This window comes from Ambystoma mexicanum, chromosome 6p (assembly GCF_040938575.1).
Source record: "Ambystoma mexicanum isolate Mex_15411 chromosome 6p, UKY_AmexF1_1, whole genome shotgun sequence".
In the NCBI taxonomy this organism is placed as follows: Eukaryota; Metazoa; Chordata; class Amphibia; order Caudata; family Ambystomatidae; genus Ambystoma; species Ambystoma mexicanum.
Window position 1 is genome coordinate 55,329,784 of NC_090935.1, and position 14,098 is coordinate 55,343,881.

General features: G+C 53.1%; 1 protein-coding gene across 2 annotated transcripts in view; it reads left to right on the top strand.

Annotated features, from left to right (window-relative positions):
- Nucleotides 1-2,716: 2,716 nt before the first annotated feature.
- LOC138511202 (long-chain-fatty-acid--CoA ligase ACSBG2-like) overlaps nucleotides 2,717-14,098 on the top strand; it is a 737,514-nt gene continuing 726,132 nt past the window's right edge. The window contains exon 1 of one of the 2 annotated variants that reach the window (XM_069626730.1): nucleotides 2,717-2,862. The gene's annotated coding sequence lies outside the window, so the exon portion shown is untranslated. The remainder of the gene's footprint in view (nucleotides 2,863-14,098) is intronic. The other variant, XM_069626729.1, reaches the window with a different exon arrangement.

Here is a 14,098-nt window from a genome sequence, read left to right on the forward strand (position 1 = left end):
ACCTGCACGGATATCAGGCAGTTCAGGCAGGTGAATGAAGCGATGCAGAACAAGTCCCCACTACTCAAGCAAGGCCTCCACTTGTGGGCAGAGGCAGGGTGAGAGTGCGGGATAGAGTCGCTATTTCGCAACAGCAGTAGAAAAGAAACGGGCTCCTGAACGAGGGGCCACCGGTTGGGGTATGGACTACTCACCGGTCCCCGACGCAGGCAGACCCAGACTTCTCCAGTTCAGTTCACGTTGCTGGCAGGTTCAGCAGGACCAGGACGTCTCGACACCATGTGGATTCTGCGTAGCAGGATGCAGGGTCGAGGGTGTCCCAAATGCAGCAGACGTGCACGGGTTGTTACCACAGCAGGGCAACACGCTAACTGCGTTTACTCTGGTCCAGGCTCACTCGTCTCACTTCAGACCTGTACGAAATTCGGTGTGAGGGTGCCGTGGACGCAGAGCAAGCAGTAGACCAAGTTTCGAGGGCTTCCCCGAAACGGCGGCAGTGACAGAGCAAAGCGTCCTGTGTAAGCTGGTCAGCCCACTGGTTGGCCCAGGGACACTTCCGAAGAGGCTTACTTGCATTGTTTGATGAAGGTGCCGGGAATAGTTGATCCAACTATTCCAATGGGTCGAAGCGCCTTTGCAGACCTTCTAGGACCTTCTAGGACGATCAGATGCAGAGGGGTCTCGTAGGACAACCACAGTTCAGGGTGCCAAACCTTCAGCGGGTCACCAGCGGTTCCTCGTTCGGTGTGAACTCAGGAGATCGACTTGGTGGTGGTGTTTTCAGCCTCCTCTTATCCAAAGTTCCCTTTGCGCCAAAACGGAGAGGAGCCAATGGGAGATCTGCTCACAAACACTCACACCATACGTGGACCTATCACAGACCACGGTGGTCCCAGGCATTCAGGACACTCCAGACTCTCTGGCGCCCAGGATGTGTATTGAGACCAGACATCCCAGCCCACATCCTGGAGGCACACACAAGGCATGCAGAATCCCGCGAAAGCGTTGTGTTTCACGCGAATATGCATGACCAAATAAGGACGGCCCCGGGTCAGCGCGACCTGGGGGAAGGTGAAGGGGCAAGACGGTCAGCGGACAGGACAAAGAACCTCGTGGCATGGCCATTTTGGAGCCAGGCCACTTACTCGTGCCAAACGCGGTAAGCGCGAATAACATGGCAAAAAAGGGTTTAAAACACAAAAGAAACGATAGCTGCCACCAGTCCTGTCCGGGACACACTTGCACAGTTCATAATAAGTCCAGCAAGAGTTTTCTAGGGCCTTCGGAATGACTAGAGACCCAAAAGTGCGGTAACTTAGGTTACAGTGCCCTCTTGTGTTATGTTGCACAAAAGCTGCAACATGAGAAAAGGACTAAGGGAAAACGAAGTCTCCCCGTACTGATTGTCTTAAGGGCATGTCAGTTTCCCCATAAGAATTGAGCGAAAGCGCAGAGGAGTGCGGTGGAAGGCTGCGCTTCTCTGGCAAAGTCTAGATCAGGGTCTAGAGCAGCAGCAAAAAGTTTGGGGGTTGCCACATGGAGGGATAATTACATACAATTATGAAATCTTTCCGAACAATGCACTATCCGAGATGGTGAGGAGTGTGTGCTGGTTCCCTGATGTATGGGTGCCAGAGTGGGGAATGCAGCCATGTGCATTGCCGCAGAGGCCGGCTGTGGAGTTGCTGTGGCACCTTCGGTGGCAGCTGTGGCACCTGCATGGCAGGTGGAGGGGCCTCTGGGCACAGATTGGGGGATGGTGCTTTCCTCCGTCCCTGGCAGAGGTTCCACAGAGCTGATGTCTTGTGACCTTGCTGCCTGGCTCCTCCTCTTATTTGCGCTGCCTATGAGTCCGGCCTGTGCAGGAGTGGAGGTGGAGAGAGTGGTAGCAGTTGATGGTTCGCCCTCTTCACTGTCCGCGGATCTGTGTACCTGTTGAGAGTATAAAGACATGCTGTCAGTCATCTTGACGACATGTCAGCAGGCTTACAAGACACTCTTGCGACATGTTGTTTGTTCTACATACACATATTTTGTAAGATCGGCATGGGTGGTATTAGGCCAACGAGTGCAGCTAACGCTAGGTGGAGGTAGTGCCTTTGGAGGGTGTCCATGGTGCATACGTTGACTGTTGGCCTGCCACATTTGCTTTTTGTTGTGCGTTTGCTGGGGTTCAGTGATGTCTTTATGGGTGGGGAAAGGAGCCCCGAGCCCCCATCCTCCTTATCTGAGGGGTGCCCCCACCTCCTGCCCAACTTGAGGAGGGGGGACTGGAGCTTGAAGGGGGGGGACTGGTACCCAGCCTGGAGGGGGAAACAAGCTGGCTAAGAGTGACAAAAAACATTGCATATTTAAAAAGTAAAGCATTTTTTGTAATTTGCAAATGTCACCTTTGCACATATAAAAACTCTATTTTTTTTAACTATTTTTCTGGAGTACCTTGGGCAGATGCAGGCAGCCGAAGCAGTTACACATTATTTTAAAAAAAGTCATATTGGCACTGCTCCCTGTCCCTAGCGAATAATCAAGTTCTGGGACTGGAGGTACACACTGGAGGTACACACTGGAGGTACACACTTACTGTGTGTGTCTTGGAAGCAGGCCCGGGCCTGCTGGAGGAGGGGGTGGGGCGGCCAGTCAGCTTGTGTTCTATACGGCTGGGGATCTGCTCAGCCCCTGCTGTCACAATCCCTGCAAGAGCGAGATCACATGTGCAAGAAGCAGCCAAGCACGACGGTCTGAAGCAGCAGTCCAGGCCAGTGGCAGAGCAGCACCACACATCCAGTGGTGGCCAGTGGAGAGACAGAGGCACGAACTGACCGGACGGCAGAGATCAGCAGTAGAGAGCACCAAATAAAACGGGTAAGTCAGTGACAGAACACAACTGTGTGTGATTTCTCTGCAGCACTGAAGAGCTTCCACAGACAGCAAATGGCTTATGGAGAACAATGTTAAGGAGAAAGACAGAAGGATAGATTGATTTTCTTGCTACACTTGCCTAGTCCCGCTGTAATCCTAGGAAGCACTGATGGGCCGCTTATCTAATACGGAGAGGAAAAGAGGGTAAATATTTACAGTCTTGGTGATTGTTTCAACCCTGTCTGTCCATAGCCACTCGCATCCATGTGTGGTGTAGATACATGGAACAAATGCTAAAAAAGGAACACCTATGGCATTGCCTCAGCAGTCTACTCTGGGTACATGGCAATTTAATATCCCATAGACTGACTGAGTTCACCTAGGGTTACTTAGGTTAAGACAACACAACCCAAACAGGAAACATCTGCCAAAGAGAATGGCGCTGCCTGTTGGGAATAGCTAAAAAACGAAGACAAAGACACAACTCCACACTTTCTGTCCTTGGGTACTTGATATGAGACAGAGCGTGGGGAGAGTAAAAAGGTTGCCCGAAGTGTAGGCAGTTTCAGCTTGGCCTTCACTATGTAGCAACCACTATGTTTTAAGACCAACAATTCACAATGAAATATACTAAAGAAAAAAATTCCAAACATGAGACGTGCGCTCACCTTTATGTGTTCTTAAGGGTGAGCATCTGCGTTGGAAACATGACACTCTGGTGTCAAATCCTACTAGCTACTAGCTGAACACTTCAGCAAGCAAACTTTTTTTAATGCTGTCCTCAAAAACACAGAACCTGGCTTGCGTCCACCCGTTGAAAAACGTGGGCGGACGCTGTCACCCACATGTATCGACTTGTGCCCTGAAAATCAATATAGGGCCAGGCGCAGAAAAAATATCCCCTCAAGTCTCGAGGATGTCAACCTCTCTTGGCACATCCTTGGTAAATATTCATGGCTCACATGGTTCAAGTATAATGTGAGGAAAATGTTACATTCTACTTAAATGCTTTTTGGCTTGGTAATTATAAACATGTGGTAATAAGGCAAATACCTAAAACGGTTTTGTGCAATATGTTTAATTGTGCTGGAGGAAGGCACAGATTGCAGACAGCTAACTGCTGCTTTGCATGTGCTTTCAAAATCTAAATGTCTCTCTGCAGTTCTTAGCACAACAATGGTCTCTTAAATAGGCCATCAATAGTAAATTGCACCCACTTTAAATCCTCTGCTTTAAGAAGGAACGTGATCACCAGTGCTTATGAGGCCACTAGCGCCTATTGGGCTGCTGGGGGGGGGAGGCGTTTGTTGCTCCAAAGTCCCTGCAGGAGGTTGACAGGTGACAAGTTACCTCATCAGAATAAACAAAAGGGAGCCAAACCTTGAGGGACAGCCGCTTTTGGAAAAGATGTGTCGGCACGCTTCCCGTCATCATGCATGCTGCAGCGTGTGCCGCCCTTGCGCTCCGAGTGGACTGCAGCAAAGCTTCCAGACTTTGAGAACACGGCCCACGGTGCAGCCTGCAAGAGGGAGTCCACGGCTCCCTTGGCATGGGGCCCTAGCAGCCGCGGGGCCAAGTGCAGCTGCACATGCTGCACATGCCTAGCGCTGGCCCTGGCTCTGACGGTGTTTGCTGGTGCACAAAGCAGGGGTGTTGCTAGGTTTGGAAAAGACCCAGGGCTACGCTGATGTTGGAACTGTTGGGACTGGGGGCTAGCTAGCCTTTTTGGTTGTAGATCCTGAGATTCTATCTAGGGCTACAACGAAAAGACCAGGGGCTATAGTCCCCTCTGCCCCCCCTAGCAACGCCTCTAAGCATGCATAGGAGGCACGGTATAATATGAAATATGCCATACTTTTCACTATGGGGCACTGTAGGGTCAGCTCTTGTTGCAATCCGTGCAGGCCAATAAAAAGAATGAGACGCATCACATATTTTCCAAGGCTGCGAAGTGCACTGGGAAGCACTAAACTGCCCCATAACATAAGCTAAATGAATTCCTGTGATATGGCTTTAACCCTACATAGCACCATCTAGCATGGTCCTTGCAGCACTGCACTCACAGACACCTCAGAGTCCTCAAGAATGCATGCAGTCACTTTCTTTTAATTTGGATTTTTGTTATGTAACACCATGGCATCTCCTCTCTGCACAGCTGGGAAGAGAAATTCAGGTTTTTCTGCATATCTGTGCTCACCGGCAACATGGCTCACTGGCTTCACGGTGCTACTGGGTGCTTGACACCAGCTCCTTTCTGCGCTACTGGAGTCACTGGCATCTGTGTGCCGTGGCTCACTGGCTTCACGGTGCTGCTGGGTGCTTATTGACACCAGATCCTTTCTGCGCCACTGGAGTCACTGGCATCTGTGTGCCGTGGCTCACTGGCTTCACGGTGCTACGTGGTGCTTATTGACACCAGCTTCTTTCTGTGCTACTGGAGTCACTGGCATCTGTGTGCCATGGATCACTGGTTTCACAGTGCTACTGGGTGCTTGACACCCGCTCTTTTCTGCGCCTCTGGAGGGACTGGTATCTGTGTGCCGTGGCTCACTGGTTTCATGATGCTATGCTGTGCTTTTTGACACCAGCTCCATTCTGCACCACTGGAGGCACTGGCATCTGTGTGCCATGGCTCACTGGCTTCACGGTGCTACTGGGTTCTTATTGACACCGGATCCTTTCTGCGCCACTGGAGTCACTGGCATCTGTGTGCCGTGGCTCTCTGGCTTCACGGTGCTACTGGTTGCTTGACACCAGCTCCTTTCTTCACCACTGGAGTCACTGCCATCTGTGTGCCGTGGCTCACTGGCTTCACGGTGCTGCTGGGTGCTTATTGACACCAGATCCTTTCTGCGCCACTGGAGTCACTGGCATCTGTGTGCCGTGGCTCACTGGCTTCACGGTGCTCCGTGGTGCTTATTGACACCAGCTTCTTTCTGTGCTACTGGAGTCACTGGCATCTGTGTGCCATGGCTCACTGGCTTCACGGTGCTGCTGGATACTGATTGACACCAGCTCCATTCTGCGCCACTGAAGTCACTGGCATGTGTGTGCCATAGCTCACAGGCTTCATGGAGCTACTGTGTGCATATTGACACTAGATCTTTACTGCGCCACTGGAGGCACTGGCATCTGTGTGCCGTGGCTCACTGGCTTCACGGTGCTACTGGGTGCTTATTGACACCAGCTCCTTTCTGCGCCACTGGAGTCACTGGCATCTGTGTGCCGTGGCTCACTGGCTTCACAGTGCTACTGGGTGCTTATTGACACCAGGTCCTTTCTGCGCCACTGGAGTCACTAGCATCTGTGTGCCGTGGCTCACTGGCTCCAAGCTTCTTTTACATCACGTTTGGAATATGGCTATTTTAGTCCTCCCTAAAAAATCAAATACTTGATGGAGTTTCAAAAAGACACAGATGGCTGGCGCGTGGTGCCAGCTGCATGGCTCGCGTTACAAAAACGTTAACGCATAATTGCTGTCATGTTCTTCCCGCCAAGGCAATACGACATAAAGTGTGACTGACCCCATAACAAGCAAGTGTTAATTCTCCAAACTATGTGAACAATTTCACTTTTCTAAACATAGTTTTAAGTATCAGATCTCTTAGGGGTTCGCTCTTAGGCTTCCAGGTCAGGATACATGCCCTAGGGGGGGAACTTCTGCCATGTGATCACTAGGAGAGCATGGTCTGATAGCACACGTGCTTTATATTCGGCCGTTTTGAATTCGCCTAGGGTCTCGTTTCCTGTACGATTATAGTCCAGTCTAGTATACAGATCATTGGGGGCTGTGTAATGGGAATATCCTCGGGATTGTGGATGTAAGGCCCTCCATATGTCAGACAGATTAAATGCCTGCAGAAATGTACTCAAGGCTTTAGCTGAAGAACCAGAGTGAACTGGGTGGGAGTGGTCATAGGTATAAGCATGGCCAAGGGCAGTCAATGGGAGGTAAAATAACCAAACAACACCTACAAGCCATGGGTCCGGCCTCATAAGCTATTTCTTCCTATCTGTACTCTAATGCAATAGTTGCGCTTATAGGTGGCGCAAGCGCGACAACCTAATAGACCAAACTAAAAATGTGAATGTAAGGGGTTTTAGATGAGAACAGTAGGCACATGACCAGGGTGATTGGGCGTTCCTCTTCATCAGTCTTTTTAATGCTCATTACTGTGCATCAGAAGAGATATCTAATGGCGATGAAGGGAATGTATTAACTGGCGTCTTGGACTCTACCAGTCCTAGGCCCAGGCTGGCATTGCCTATTACTGTGGCTTCACATAATCTGGCCTTGCTTGCTGTAGATTTGCACATTCCATATTATTCATCCCTGTATCTATTTGTTATGGACTTGTCTGCCATTGTTACTTCCCCGTATCCTCGGCGAGGAGACCTTGATAAGTGATAAGGTAAGACCACACGTTGGTACACAGCCGTAGCACGGCTTTGGTACGTCGGCAGTGAGAGGATCCTGGGTACTGAAACACATGGGGAATCCTATCACATCTCTGCTAATTGTTGCATAATGTAGCGCAGTGGTGCCATTGGGCAACATCTTGTGACTGGTTCCCTTTGGGCACGGAGGCACCTGTGAGGATATGTCTTGAGGCATCCTGGAGTATCTCCAGCAGCGCCCAGCGAGTGGTCCTGAATGAGAGTGAGGGAACACGTGGAGGCGTGTAAGGCACAGGGAGCAAGAAGCAGTGGGTGCCCGGTAGAGAGTGGGTTGCTCTGCTGCTCAATGGGTGTTTCTAGTTCAAATAAAGTGAAAAGGTTTTTAATAGAGCATCCTCTTGAGGTCACAGAGATGTGCAATATTCATATTTTATTAACAACTAGATAATACATTTATAGCCTAGACGAGTTTCTCTGGAATTTGACTCAAGGTATGTAATCCCTTCATTGTGCAGATAGGGAGGGGGCATGAGTTCGGGGAGGGCATGGGTTTTGAAGGGGTGACAGGAGGGGACATGGGTTTCAGAGTGGGCAGGGGGATCTGTGCCGGGTCCAAAAAACTGTTAAGATGGCGCTGCTGAGAGCACACTTGCCAGCATGGCTTGCAATGGCCTACATGGGTGCCTCTCAAATTCCAGGGCTCATGAAGGCCAAATTAGTGTTTTGGCCACAGAGAGCCGCTGTGATTACACAGTGTAAGTGGCTCCCCAGCGGAACATTCTGTCTTTTGCACTGCATGTACACTTCAAAGTGCAAAGTGTGTACACGTTGACTGGCATGCTTACATGTCAAGCAGCGTTTACTTTTGTTTGTTAGCGCTGTGTGACAAGGTCAGCGTTGTGGCACTGTCAAGGGGTGCGTGGGAGGAGGGAGCCCACCCTAAACCAATAGGGGTGTGTAAGTGCAGGCATGTTGCATGTGAACCCCTCCTGGGAGCATGGTAGCTCCCAGGATGTTGTAATGGGTCACGTGGCAGTAGCCACGCGACCAACACAATAAAAGAGGCGAGCCGCTTCCGGCTCGCCAGTCACTCCCAGTCTGGCTCCAGCGTCGTTCCTGTTCTGCACCAGGCTGGTGCTGCGCTGTTGGTGCTGGGCCCACGGACGGGGCCCAGCTTAAGGACGGTGCCCCTGCCGGGCAACGCCGTCCGGACGGTGCCCCTGCCGGGCAACGCCGTCCCTGTGGGTCCCCCAGCCATGTGAGGCGGGTTGGGGATGCGACCCCGGCCTGGGTGCCCCCAGAGCCGGGGCCGCGGTGGCCAGGTGGACCTGGCCACGTGTGTGGAGCTCCGGTGTCCCGGAGCGGGTGGGATGAGCCCCCACCCCTGAGTACGCGGCATTGGGCGCCGCCGAAGAGTGTGTGTCGTCGGGTGCCACCCGACCCGAGCATGGGGCTGCCCGGTGATCCGGAGCAGCCCCCAACAATGGCGACGAGGAAGTCGTCCCCGTGTGCCTGGAAGACGCATGCGGTGGCGGGCCCGTATACGACTGGGCCCGCAATGGAGGGTTGGCAGGCTGCCCGCCCATCCCCCCGACGGAGACGGAACGGGTCGGCGGCTGTGCCGCGTGGAGGGAGGCGGGCCCATCTCCAACGGGGCCCGCCAAGAGAAGTTTCTGCGGCGTCGGCCGCGAGAGGGGGGAGAAGTGTGCGGCCCGCGCCGCAGTGAAGAACGCGGGGGCTGCCTCTTTCCCCGTCGGGAGGGAGGGTGCCCCGGCGTCGGCCGCAGCGAGGAGCGGCTGACATCGCCGCAGGAGGGGGATGCCGGTTCCCCTCCCCAAAGAGCGCTGGTGCGGCTGATATCGCCGCGGGGAAAGAGAAGGAGGCGGGCCCAACACCAGCTGGGCCCGCAAGGAAAACATGGTGGGCGAGCGGCCCGCCCGTCCCCCGAGGGACCAGGAAGATGTTCGCGGCATAGGCCGCGTGGGTGGCTGCACCCCTCCCCCACCACCAACAGGAAGGGAGCGGGCGCCCGCGGGCGGTGCAGTGGAGGACCAGCACACGCGGTGTCGCCGGATGGAGAGGTGAGCGGCCCCTCCCCCAGCATGCCAGCTGGCCGCCCACCACAGCGCGGCTGCCCCCATCGGCCCGCAGAAGAGGGACACATGAGGCGGGCCCAAAACCAGTTGGGCCCGCGCGCGCGCGCGGAAAAAAAAAAAAAAAAAAAAAGGATGAGATGTCGCAGGCCCGATTCCAACGGGGCCTGCAAATGAGTAGAACAAAGGGAGGCGGCCTGTGTGCGAGCCCCGCACGTTACCCATCCGGGGGTGGGAGCTGCATTTCCCCCCACTGTCAGGAGCCGCACGCGATGGTCTCTGCCCTGCCACAATGAAGAGCGGCGCACATCGCCGCATGGAAAACGGGTGCGGGCCCGACTCCAACTGGGCCCGCGAACGAAATAAGACCGGTGCCGCCCCCTGCCCCGCTGTGAGGAGGAAGGTGCGGCTCTGCCGCAACAAAGAAGTGAAGCCGTCGGCCCCTCCACCACCCCGGGCAGAGAGCAGCGAGGTGGCTGCTGTGATACTGGCCAAACACAACGCCAGCAACCCCCATGTGAAAGGGGAGGTGCGAAAGGGCGGGTTTGCCCCCTGACTCTGGACTTGGCCGATGTGGCCCCTGGGTTTTCCCAGGTGCGGCTTTGCCGGCCCTAAGTTGTGAACTGAACTGTCCTGAAGAGCTGCCCATGGATGATGCCGGACTGGTCTCCTGCAGACCCGCAGTTGCTTAATGTGGACTCAGTAGCCACCCCCATGAAGACTGGGATCCTGCAGACCCTGGACGTGCTTAAAACGGCCCATTCAAGTGGCGGTGGGAAGCTGTGATCCTGCATATTGTGGCCATGCCTTAAATGGTGCCAGGGGGGATCAACAAGGGTGGCGTTCAGCAATAGTGAAACCACTCACCCAGGTTAATAAAGGGTGTATTAGGAGAGGGGTTGTAGGAGTAGTAGTGGATCAACAAGGGTGGCGTTCAGCAATAGTGAAACCACTCACCCAGGTTAATAAAGGGTGTATTAGTAGAGTGGTTGTAGGGGTAGTAGTGGGTAATTAGCGGGATGTGTTTTGTTTTGGTGTTTATTAAAAAATGGAGTGGTGTTGCATGTGAACCCCTCCTGGGAGCATGGTAGCTCCCAGGATGTTGTAATGGGTCACGTGGCAGTAGCCACGCGACCAACACAATAAAAGAGGCGAGCCGCTTCCGGCTCGCCAGTCACTCCCAGTCTGGCTTCAGCGTCGTTCCTGTTCTGCACCAGGCTGGTGCTGCGCTGTTGGTGCTGGGCCCACGGACGGGGCCCAGCTTAAGGACGGTGCCCCTGCCGGGCAACGCCGTCCAGACGGTGCCCCTGCCGGGCAACGCCGTCCCTGTGGGTCCCCCAGCCATGTGAGGCGGGTTGGGGATGCGACCCCGGCCTGGGTGCCCCCAGAGCCGGGGCCGCGGTGGCCAGGTGGACCTGGCCACGTGTGTGGAGCTCCGGTGTCCCGGAGCGGGTGGGATGAGCCCCCACCCCTGAGTACGCGGCATTGGGCGCCGCCGAAGAGTGTGTGTCGTCGGGTGCCACCCGACCCGAGCATGGGGCTGCCCGGTGATCCGGAGCAGCCCCCAACAAGGCAGGTCTCCTCCCGACCCTTCCTTACCTGCATTGATGGCGGCTTTCAGGCGGCAGCAGTGCAGCAGCCGCAGGAGACGTGCTCTCTGATGTCGGAGCAGCAGTATGTAGAAAACAAAGGGGTGATGCGTGGCACAACACAGGCCACGTAACGCAGGAGGGCGTGGATTGCAGAAAAGGCAAGAGGTGCAGGAGCTCCCACAACACCAGGCATCAAAGAAATCCGGCTCCAGGCACCGGGACAAGCCTGCACTAAATCACAAGGGAAATATACTTTAAAATAAAGGCCTCTACAAAGGCCTTCTCACTATACCATCTGGGATGTAATTATTATTTTAAAAGAACCCTTCAGGCTTCGAGCAGTGCAACGACCGTGGACCCTAGCTGAGTCCATTTTTAAAGGGGCGGGGCTTACCAGCCCTTTTAAGGTGTGTGTGTGCGCGTGCGCGCGCGCAGCCCTTTGCAAGTGTGGATTAGTTGGGTGAGGACAGGAGGTGGTGGAGGAGGTCCGAGAGACCAGAGGAGCCGAAAGCAATTTGAGAGGGAAGGCTATTGTCATGGAGGGGGTCTGGGGAGTGCTTGTGTGTGAGAGGGTAGAGTGTGTATTAGAGGTGGAGAGGTAGTATTGGCGGTGGTAGAAGTTGGAAATAAAGATAGTAGACAGTGGGAGTAGTGAGTGAAGGAAATAGGTAGTAGAGTGGTAGTCAGTAGTATAAGGATAAGCAGGGCATCATATCCCTGAGTGTCCCTGAGGGTCTGAATATACTAGCAAAGGGGTCAGCAGGCCACCATACCACTAAGTGCCCCTGAGGGTCTGAATAGGGAATAGCAAAGGGGTGAGCAGGGCATCATATTCCTGAGTGTCCCTGAGGGTCTGAATAGAGACTAGCAAAGGGGTGAGCAGGGCATCATATCCCTGAGTGTCCCTGAGGGTCTGAATATACTAGCAAAGGGGTCAGCAGGCCACCATACCACTAAGTGCCCCTGAGGGTCTGAATAGGGAATAGCAAAGGGGTGAGCAGGGCATCATATCCCTGAGTGTCCCTGAAGGTCTGAATAGAGACTAGCAAAGGGGTGAGCAGGGCATCATATCCCTGAGTGTCCCTGAGGGTCTGAATAGAGACTAGCAAAGGGGTGAGCAGGGCACCATATCCTTGAGTGTCCCTGAGGGTCTGAATAGGGACTAGCAAAGGGGTGAGCAGGGCATCATATCCCTGAGTGCGCCTGAGGGTCTGAATAGAGACTAGCAAAGGGGTGAGCAGGGCATCATATCCCTGAGTGTCCCTGAGGGTCTGAATAGAGACTAGCAAAGGGGTGAGCAGGGCACCATATCCTTGAGTGTCCCTGAGGGTCTGAATAAGGACTAGCAAAGGGGTGAGCAGGGCACCATATCCCTGAGTGCGCCTGAGGGTCTGAATAGAGACTAGCAAAGGGGTGAGCAGAGCACCATATCCCTGAGTGTCCTGAGGGTCTGAATAGGGAATAGCAAAGGGGTGAGCAGGGCATCATATCCCTGAGTGTCCCTGAGGGTCTGAATAGAGACTAGCAAAGGGGTGAGCAGAGCACCATATTCCTGAGTGTCATGAGGGTCTGAATAGGGAATAGCAAAGGGGTGAGCAGGGCACCATATCCCTGGGTGTCCCTGAGAGTCTGAATATACTAGCAAAGGGGTGAGCAGGGCACCATATCCCTGGGTGTCCCTGAGGGTCTGAATAGGGTTCTAGCAAAGGGGTGAGCAGGGCACCATATCCCTGAGTGTCCCTGAGGGTCTGAATAGGGACTAGCAAAGGGACGAGCAAGGCACCATATCCCTGAGTGTCCCTGAGTATCGGAATAGGGACTAGCAAAGGGGTGAGCAGGGCACCATATCCCTGAATGTCTTGGAGAAGTAGAGTTATTAAACTGATAGGTGGCAGTAGCGAAATAGAAACAGTAGTAGAGAGAGTGGTGAGGGTGACAATGAGTGGGAGAAAAGGAGTAACTATTGGTATAGCGTGAAATAGACATTATAACTAGAGGGGTATTACGACATGGGGGAGTATAGTGAGAAGAAGGAGGGAAAAGAATAAGAGAGGCAGCCGGAGAGTTGGAGGTACAAGCAGTAGTAAAAATAGGAGTAGGAAAAGTAGTAAGATTGAAGTACTGGTACCAGTGATTCTGGCAATTGTTTGATGGTAGGGGTCTGAACTCCTGGCAAGTCAGGCCTGTCGGTATTTCACTGCCCCACCGGCAAACCTGTGCTTACCAGCATTTCTTCCACACCAGGGAACTCATAATTAGCGCCAAGGCCTGTTTTCCGATGCATCAGTGCACCTGCACATCCCCGGGAGGCGTTGAAACTCCGTGACAGGTCTGCCTAGTCCCGCCCAGGTCATGCACACTATATCCACTGGTGAACTGGGCCCCAGCAGCTCCTAGAGGCCCCGGCTCTCATTCCATGGCTCAAAGGTTCATGGTAATGGAAGAGGAGGCCCTCTTTAGTTTAGGGGTAGAGGTTAACGGGGTGCGATGCATATGACATGGATTTCTGGGTTCCATGACTATGCAAAGGTAAAATAGAACACAGTAGGACTAGCCGACTTACTTGAGATTATGAGTGAAAGAAATCCCCAGGTTCTCTTTCAAGCCCCTTCTACCCCTCCCCCATCACCATATGACATCACTTTATCATGGGAACGGACTGGCTGCAGAAATAGGTGACCATTTCCTTTGTGTATTCTGCAGAGCTCCTTTGAGTATTACCTTTCAATAATACAAGTATTTCGCTAATTTCTGGTATATAATGTTTCGTCATTGAAACTTAACACCGATTGAACGCTGCCTACATAAGAGGTATTTAAGTAGAACCTGTAAGTACGCTTTTAAAGCTCTAGCAAACATGCATGTTTAAACAAAAAGAAAGTATTTACATGAACCATTGATACGTCACATTAAGTATGCCAATAGTCACCTTCCACTAGAAAGTAGGTGGGAAACCAAATTCATACTAGACGCCTCTTTAAACTTTATTTCAAATGTTGCTTTTATTTAACAAGATGGAAGGGAGAGTGGCGAGGTCGAATTGATAACATACAAGTACAGGGCCAAACTGTTCACATCATCTCCTTAATTAGATATTTACCAACACTGTGCTTCCCCCTGGGCCCGGCTCAGAGAGAATCCAAGAGAAACGCCTCA